We start from the raw sequence: 9,729 nt of genomic DNA, 5'->3' as shown, positions 1-9,729 counted from the left end.
CGCTGTTTAAAATAAATTTTTATGCAATTTTTCTCATAAAATAGCGATAATATTCCAACCGGGCGACGTTGTATTCATTCAAAGGCTGAAAAAAATATATAATTCTCATGAACGCGCATCTCCAGTGTCACTGTCCCCAGCCTGACCACTCACAAAATCTCCTGCTGTTCTTCGCCCAGAGACAGGAGACACGTCATTCCACTTTCTGGCGCCTTCTGAGAGCCAATGGAAGCCTTAGAAAATGTCACGTTACAGCAGAGATGCTGTATTTTCGATAGAGATGCAACAGAATGACAAATTGTCAGACAGGGCACTTCCTGTATGGAATCTTCTCAGGTTTTGGCCTGCCATATGAGTTCTGTTATACTCACAGACACCATTCAAACAGTTTTAGAAACTTTACAGTGTTTTCTATCCAAATCTACTAATTATATGCATATTCTCGTTTCTGGGCAAGAGTAGTAACCAGTTTAAATCGGGTACATTTTTTTTCCGGCCGTGCAAATACTTCCCCCTAGCCTCAACAGGTTAATAAACCTGACTCCATATGCACTAGTGAAGCCCATATGGACATATTATTTTGACAGGTGTAAGCATTCTGGGTATAACTCCAGCTTTCCTCCTTAGGTAAAGATACATCCAGATAGCATGCGCCTTACTACAAATTATCTCAGAAATCCACTAGTGCATATGAAGTAAGTTTTAAAACAAAGCAGTTTTTTTTAACCAGGAATTGACAATGTCTCTTATGACTTCACCTGAAAAAGAGCATCATGTAAACTGTGGCTCCTATACCACCTAGCAACTACATTTTCAGCTTACTGAGTAGGGTTTAGACCACAGTTTGTGAGTGGCCCTTTGAGAGTTCTCATAGATATCTCTGAAAACAAGTAACTTCATCTTTAGAGCTTGGACCCGTGGGGAGGTCCTGAGATCATCAAGTTCCAAGAATACTTTTTGGAACACCTCAAAGTCATATTTCAGTTCTTTGGGGTACCTTAGATTTAAGCCATAGATGAGGCCCAAAAGCAAGGTACATGACTGTAACACTGCGAATACCAACCATGACCTCTGCTCCTTCGATACAGATCCCACGCTCTATATTCTGGTGCAGAACCTTTACAGTGAACACCTTCATCACATGCTGAACGAGGTCCTCTCGGATCATGGTGTTGTCAGCATCCTGAATGAAACAATGTAATGGAAATTATCTGATTAAAGGTTTGACTAAATGATTTCACTCAGAAACCATATAACCTGTTGAAATGTATTTGAAATAAGGCTATAATAATGGGTTAAGAACTATATTCCAATACTGTGTGTGAGTAAGACACTGTTACCACTTCAAAATGAGCAGGGCAGAGTTGATAAGACGACCTTGGGAGGGGAACAGGAGAAGATGCCTCCCTAAGTTAGGGAGAGAAACAACGGCCTGGGAACAGCTAGGCTGGCAAAAGATAAGGAGACAGGTGGTCTGGGTACTGTGGAAAAATACAGCCGCCTAAAGTTGGGTGGAGTTCTCTACTGATGCAAGTTAGTGAGTGTGTGTAATATAAAAGGCTTTGTACATTGTAAGGATTTCAGAGCTCTCATAAATAAACGTTTTGACCCTTGTGGGCTGGCTATCCGTCGGCTTCATTCAACCAGAATCTTACACACTCTGGGGGGGGGGTAGACTGAGTAGTTTAATTGAAGTTCGGTTTAAGAACATTGATAATTGTTTGTTACGTGAATTAAGTTAAGAAATAAAAGACAAGGATATTACATTAACTGTGCAACTTGAGGAAGAGAGGGAAACAAATTAAAACCTTTACCTTGTATTCTGTAATAAGGTCTTCAACCCTCTCGCCAAGGTATATGATCAGGCCACGGATCACACTGTCTCTTCTTTCCTGGATGGTGTTGCATTGTAATATGATGTTTTACAAATAATTGCATTTAATACCGGCAACTAAATACATACAGTATAACCTATATACTACTGTGAAGGTGTTACTGTGCATACCTTGTACAGAACTTCAAAGATTTTCTGCATTCCCACCTTTACAGCACCTCCTTTTGACTTAAACAAGTCCAATAGTTTTGGTGTATAGTCGTCCAGCTTCTGGATAAAGGTGGACTCAAGAGCAACAGTTGTAGCGTCCCACCTCGCCAACATCCGGTGAAATTGCAGAGCGTGAAATTCAAAATTCGTAATATTAAACATTCATGAAAATACAGGTGTCTTACATCGTTTAAAAGCTTAACTTCTTGTTAATCCAGCCGCTTTGTCAGATTTCAAAAAGGGTTTACGGCGAAAGCATACCATGCGATTATCTGAGGACAGGGCCCCGCATATAAAAGCATTACAAACATTTTCCAAACAAGCAGAGGCGTCACGAAAGTCAGAAATAGTGATGAAATATATCACTTACCTTTGAAGATCTTCCTCTGTTTACAATCCCAAGGGTCCCAGCTACATAACAAATGGTCGTTTTGTTCGATAAAGTCCTTCTTTATATCCCAAAAAATTCAGTTTAGTTGGAGCGCTTGATTCAGTAATCCACCGGTTTCCCTCGTTCAAAAAGCATACAAATGAATCCCAAAGGTTACCAATAAACTTCATCCAAACAAGTCAAACAACGTTTCTAATGAATCCTCAGATACCCTAATATGTAAATAAACGATAAAATATAAGACGGAGAATAGTATGTTCATTACCGGAGATAAATAACGAAGTGCGCGCCCTCATCCACGCACGCCACAATACTACAGCCAAAAACTACAAATTCTAGCTAATTTTTCAAAAAACAAACCTGAAACTCTTTAAGACTTGACATCTACTGGAAGCCCTAGGAACTGCAATCTGGGAGGTATTCCATTGATTTTCCCATAGACAGCCATTTCAATGAGTGCTGAGCTCCCCAAAAATATTTTCCGGATGGATTCCCCTCGGGTTTTCGCCTGCCATGTCAGTTCTGTTATACTCACAGACATTATTTTAACAGTTTTGGAAACGTTAGAGTGTATTCTATCCAGTATTACCAATTATATGCATATGCTAGCTTCTGGTCCTGAGTGACAGGCAGTTTACTTTGGGCACCTCAGTCATCCAAACTTCCGAATACTGCCCCCTATCCCTAAGAAGTTTTTAATCTGAGAGAGCGAGAGAGAAGGGGGAGGAAACATCTTCTGAACAGATAAGGACAAAAGATGATCTGAGAGCCAGAATGCTATTGGGAAACCCCTCCTAAAGCATGTGCAGAGTGAGAATGTTCAGACTAATCTCTAATGCATATATAATTGAAGATTAGAATATTAGGTCAAGACAACAAAATATTTAAATCAATATACATTTTTTTACCTACATTGACTATTTTCATTCAGCTGTATTTTGTACCTGAGAGGGCTCAAACAGGGCTGGCCATCTTTCTTTGAAGTCCTTCACAGGAAGGGCCTGAATGACATCTTGTCTTCGATATTAGAAGGTCTTTGCCATTTTGGCACTCACAATGTTGTGGTTGTCACGTATTTGTACTTGAATGGAGCAAAACTGGAGATCTTACATTGCATGTGCCGCCTGATCCCTATGGAATTAAGATAAAATCAATTAATTTTGTGTATACATAAGCTTTAACATATTATTACTTGTGTAACCTTTACTTAACCAGGCAAGTCAGTTAAGAACAAATTCTTACTTACAATGACAGCCTATGGGGGAACAGTGGGTTAACTGCCTTGTTGCCAGAACAACAGATGTTGTCAGCTCAGGGATTGTTGTCAGCTCAGGGATTCAATCCAGCAACCTTTTGGTTACTGGCCCAATGCTCTAACCACTAGGCTACCTGTCACCCCAGTATGCGTTCTCATTCTAAAATAAGGAAGACACACATTGTCAATCCCTGCCTGAAGGCAACGCATTGAGTAAAACACAAATAGGGCCCTATGAAATGATTGTTATTTTTTCCCCCAAATGCTGTTTTATTTTATAGAATTCCATGTTAACTTTTTGTTGCCTAGTGTGCTCAATCCATTTGGTTGATAACAAAAAAAATACAGTATATATCTAATACCTATTATTCACACTAATGTTGGGTTACTGTAATAAAAATATTCTGTGTATTCTGCCCGAGGGGTACCTGTATTCTGTTTAAATTGGGGCCCTACAAGCCCTTATGTGAGTTACAATGAAAACACACAGACATTTGAAAATATTGACATACCTTGTCAATGTATTCTGGAAAATATGTTATGTCCAGTACTCAGGAACGTCTGAATACGTGAATACCTATACCTAAAGAAGAGAAGTTGTATTAAAATCTATGACAATGTCTGGAAAATAACACTCAAATGACTTCAGCTTTAGATAGCTAGCTAGCTAAAAAGAACGGAAATCCAAGCTGACTTGGAAGAGCGGCTTGTTATCCATCTTACTAGCCAGCCCAATTATTTAATTTAGCAAGTTTGCCTGTTAACGTTAGATATTGACTAGATAACTACTGCACAAGGTCAACATTTGCAGTGCTGCCTTGAACATGTTGTGAATACGTGAACAACAAGATTTCTGCAAGGACAGGTGTAGTTAGATAGCTAGGTGTAGTTAGCTAGCTAGCTACGTACTGTTTCAACCTGTCTCTTCCTGGGTAGCTTGCCTAGGTGGCAAACATTACCTTGCAGGGGCACATGTGTTCAGTTCTACTGTAATGTTTGCTGATGATGCATTTTTTGGTAAGCTAGGTAGCTAATATGTTACATAGCTACTTCGGTTAATATAAAACTTACACAAACATGACAAAAGTTATAAACAGCGCTGAGGCGAGTAAATGCACTGCTAACTTACTAGCTAGTAGCATGCCCACCACTAGCTGACTAACGTTATACAGACATCATGGCCATTAACTAGCTAGCTTATCAGCGTGCAAATATATAACGTTAACGTACTCTGGCAATATAGCTAGCTAAAGGCTTTTCTTACTTGAAGAATATTATTTAACGAATATTTTTGACATTTCGTTGAAAATATGTATAGAGAGGTCCAAACTACATTCCAAGTTATAATTTGGTCCTTACCTGCAGCATGGCCATTCCAGAGGAGAAAGATCAAGATGACGTCCGTTGAAATGTTCCAAGCACAATTGACGTACATAACTAGATCTAGCATGTCAGTCCAACACAATAATCATCATTTGAATATCATATTTTTAAGTTGTTGGTTGTTACTTAGAAATATTCGTTCAAATTTAGCAGCATATTACCTTGGATTTTTATTTGCAAATGCCAGTCTTTTTCAACACATATAAATTAAGTACTATATTCAAAAATCTAAGTAAAACCAGAAACGTATTATTTTTAAGTAAAAATCATTGATTTTCTTTTGCAATATTTACTAAGCCCGTGGATCATGTTTTACAGTGCACACAAAAATGTACCTCTTTTCCTACGAATGAAGTCGCCAAAAATGAGTGCATTTCCACACGAATTAAGACAGACTAAAACGCACAAAGAAGCAGGAAATCTGCTGAAATACTTTTTGTACATATTTGCACGAATTGAGTGTGAGATTGTGTTGCTGGCTGGGTATATTTCTCAAAACCAAGGGAAATTGCAAAAAACAAAGTGTCTGGACACTTCTATAGCATGCAATTTATATGAAAAAAATTGAGATTTGGTTCAAAAAAGCGAACTTGTCCTTTCATTTATGTACTGTTTGATTATCCTTAAATCACCTTGTAGTGATATCCATCCATTTCTTATCATTAGCAGTCTAGCCACCCAGTTATCCCAGTATAATTGAATTCACCCATATAATTGCTGAAGTCTGAAACTCTGCACATAGATTGTAACATCCCTTTATTGTAAAGAGTCAGAAGTAATATATATATATATAATGTTGAAGGAACATTAACAGTACCTTCATTATCACATTTGAAAACTATGGCAATTTTTTTAGGGAAAGGTCATACCACAGAGCAGGGCAGAAATTTAGCAGGTGGCGCAGTGGAGCTGCCACTCCAGACAAGCAGGGCAGAGGTTAGCCCACCTTCCTCATCGGTCTGGTGCTGGTCCTCTTAAAAAGGCACTGACCTTTAGCCGAGGGGAGCGCTAGCACGCCCTGTCAACTCTCCAATTAGGGGAGCAGAGAAATGTATTTTCCCAGGTGGTGTCTCTGGACCTGGGGTGGGCACCTGCAGAGTCACGGGGTGGCTGGGGGTAAAGCCTGTCTCGTCCAACAGATCGGACCCAGATGTGCTCTGTTATAACCGGTCTCAAAGAGCCTGGGGATTGAACCTAAGGTGGCCAGAGTGAGATGGTGGGCTCTATTTCGGCTGGCGGTAAGGAGGCGTAAGGGTCAAACGTTTGCAATTTCGTCATGTACAAACTGGTGCACTGGCATTGCCCAGCCCTTACGCCAGGTTCGGCAATTTACCTGTCTGACATCAGCTCACTTGCGCTGAGGTGGGAGGGGTGGAAATATGCCAATTTCATTGAGCGCAACTAGGGATATTTAAAACCGACCAAAAGCTGGTTTTAGCGGTAACGTAATCGGTTGTGGGACTGATTTTGCCAGCGGAGGCGCAAACATGAGCTTTATGTACATCACCAATGTTTCACTAAAATATCACGAGCAGAAAAATAGTCAGACGTTCCCCTTTTTATATTTATACTGGACATTATTTTTGTCCAGCTTCTGTGAAACGTTTGGACTCGTTATGTGTGATGCTCATTGCATAAAATGTGTCAGTGACTGTTGGAAGCCTGTTTAGGAACATAAAGTATTTTCAAAAGACTGCTTATTGTTTTTCGTTTATAATTTTTATCCTACTTTCCTCTGTTGGACCCAACTGTCAAATAGCGGGAATTCCTATCGCTGTCCGTGGTGCTGAATCCGCTTGTAGGCTATATGTGTATGCTTGTTTACCTTTCACGTGGCAAAGTCATTACTGACCATATCAAGGGCAATGGTAGACTATAGCTATATATATATATATTCAGGAGAAGTAACGGTGAGTGGACATTCCCCGTTTCTTTTAATATTGTCTCTTATTCCAGCTCCTGTGAAAAGTTTGGATGTGCATAAAACCCCCCATAATCTTAAATTGTTTTAGGCCTAATATTATATGCCCAGAGGAAGCAATTACGGTGCCTATAACTGTTGTTTCGTTTTATTAGAATTTGATTAGAATTATTCAGTCTTTTTAGGTCTGTCCATGACTGAGAAATAATGCATTTTACAGTAGCCCTATATCAGTGCGAATGTTATGTTAACAATATATTTCTTTATTGAAGCCATGCAAGTACTGTTACTGTCCAACATATTTAGCAAATATGGGATAGGCCTACATGTTTTTCTTTTGTTTCTGTAGGCTATTTAACAAAGGTCCTTGCTATCTGGTATCCTTGGACGTCTTTACCACCATTTAAGTTTAAATGTAACATGGTTAAGGTAAAGGTTATGTAGGGTTCAGCTATAACGTTTTTTCTCATTGAGATAACATCTCTTTTCCAAGAGAGACCTGGTCCAATAGCAGCAGGGCGAACAACGTTTCAGACAAAACAACTTACATACACTAACACAACATTAAACAAATCAATAAACACACATACAGTACAACAATTACATATTACATTAAAAACACAAACATCTTGACTAAAAACAACTGGCCTAAAAACAATTACACTCTTCTATTATATATACATCAATCAAGTGTTTAAACTCCACCAACAAAACTAGATCATCACATTTTAAAATGTTCAGGAGAGAATTCAAGGACCACAGTGCTAAGTAACTAAAACTATTTCTACTTTGACCAGTTCTAATTTTTGGTACTGTTAGAAGCAAATCAGAATGGGACCGTCATTTATATTTATTTACTGACCTGACTAAAAAAGAACAGAGATAAAATTGCATTTTACCCAATATGGTCTTATAAATCAGTGTATACCAGTGTTTAAGTCTACGCAAGGCCAATGACGACTAGCCAACAACGCTGTAGAGATCACAATGATGTGTTAGACGTTTCTGATTTGTAATGAACCTGAGGGCTGCATGATACACTGAATCAAGTGCTCTCAGGGTAGTGGCTGAGGCCTGCATATATATAACATCACTAAAATCTAAAACCGACAGTAATGTACATCGTACCAGCTCCTTCCTGGCCTCAAAAGAAAAACAAGCCTTATGCCGGTAATAAAATCCTATTTTCAGCTTGAGCTTCCTTATCAAGTTCTCTACATGCACAGTGAAGCTTAGTTTATCATCAACCCACACCCCCAAATATTTGTACACTTTAACTTGCTCTATAGTATGTCCAGCCAATGTAGCAATTACATGATTTGTAACATGCCTGGCATTTGAAAATACCATGCATTTTGTTTTACCCAAATTTAGAATCAGCTTTAAATCATACAGATTCTGTTGTATGATGTTAAATGCTCTTTGGGCATTTTCAAAAGCTAAAGATAAACTACTACCACTTGAATAAAGAACAGTATCATCTGCATAAAAATGAACATCCTGTCATGGCTGTTTAAAGGATCGGACCAAAGCGCAGAATGGTTGTAGTTCCACATATTTATTATTACCGTGAAACGTTGCAATACACCAAATACTTGAAATAACAAAACAACAAAACTGTGACGCAAAGAGAAATACACACTACTCAAAAATTAACAACCCACAAACACAAGTGGAAAAACCCCCTACATAAATATGATCTCCAATTAGAGACAACGAGAACCGGCTGCCTCTAATTGGAGATCATCCCAACAACCCAACATAGAAATAGAAACCTAGAAAAACCACATAGAACCAGTAACAAGAAAACCACCCAAAAACACCCCCTGTCACGCCCTGACCTACTCTACTATAGAAAATGACATCTTACAAGGGTTAGGACGTGACACATCCGCTGTTTCAATAAGATCCCCAATGTTGTTGATATACAAAATGAACAACAGTGGGCCCAAAGTAGAACCTTGCGGAACACCTGAGCACACCTCTATGGACTCAGATTTACAACTGTCACGATTGTCGTAAGGAGTGGACCATAACGCAGCTGGAAAATGTATACTCATCTTTTTTATTTGAAGAAGGAAAAACTAAATAAACACGTATACAAAACAAACGACTCCAAACAGTCCCGTCAGGTGCAACAAACACTAAACCAGGAAATAACTACCCACAAACTCCCATAGAACAAACACCCCTATAAATAGGACCTTCAATCAGAGGCAAAGAGAAGCAGCTGCCTCCAATTGAAGGTCAACCCAATAAACACCACATAGAAATAGATCAACTAGAAATAACATAGAAATACACTAACATAGAACATAACCCAAACAACCCCAAAATACCCTAAACAAACACCCCCTGCCACGCCCTGACCAAACTACAATAACAAACAGCCCCTTTACTGGTCAGGACGTGACAGTACCCCCCCCCCCACTCAAAGGTGCAGACCCAGGATGCACCTTAAACAACAAAAACAAAAACACAAAAATAAACCACAACACAGAAATAATCCCCTAACTAAAGGGAGGGAAGGGAGGGTGGCCACCGTCACCAACGGTTTTTGTGCTACACCCCCCCCCCAACCTCCTACTACGGAGGTGGCTCAGGCTCCGGCCTTACTCCCCAACCTAATCTGTCCACCCCCGCTAACTGCTTATTATTATTTATCCCACCCGAAGTCTCTGGACTAAGGCGCATCGCTGGAGACCTCGGGCTGATGCGCGTCGCTGAAGACCTCG

General features: G+C 39.5%; 1 long non-coding RNA gene across 1 annotated transcript; it reads right to left on the bottom strand.

Annotated features, from left to right (window-relative positions):
• Nucleotides 1-3,810: 3,810 nt before the first annotated feature.
• LOC106571537 (uncharacterized) lies at nt 3,811-5,116 on the bottom strand. Its single transcript, XR_001320937.1, has 3 exons — nt 5,050-5,116; nt 4,203-4,273; nt 3,811-3,850 (listed from the first exon to the last, which is right to left on the bottom strand). It is a non-coding gene; the product is annotated as an uncharacterized lncRNA (long non-coding RNA).
• Between the last annotated feature and the right edge of the window lie 4,613 nt (nt 5,117-9,729).

The sequence above is a fragment of the Salmo salar genome, chromosome ssa15 (assembly GCF_905237065.1).
Source record: "Salmo salar chromosome ssa15, Ssal_v3.1, whole genome shotgun sequence".
Taxonomy (NCBI): Eukaryota; Metazoa; Chordata; class Actinopteri; order Salmoniformes; family Salmonidae; genus Salmo; species Salmo salar.
Note: the sequence above shows the minus strand (reverse complement) of the source record. Positions and strands in the feature narration are given on the sequence as shown.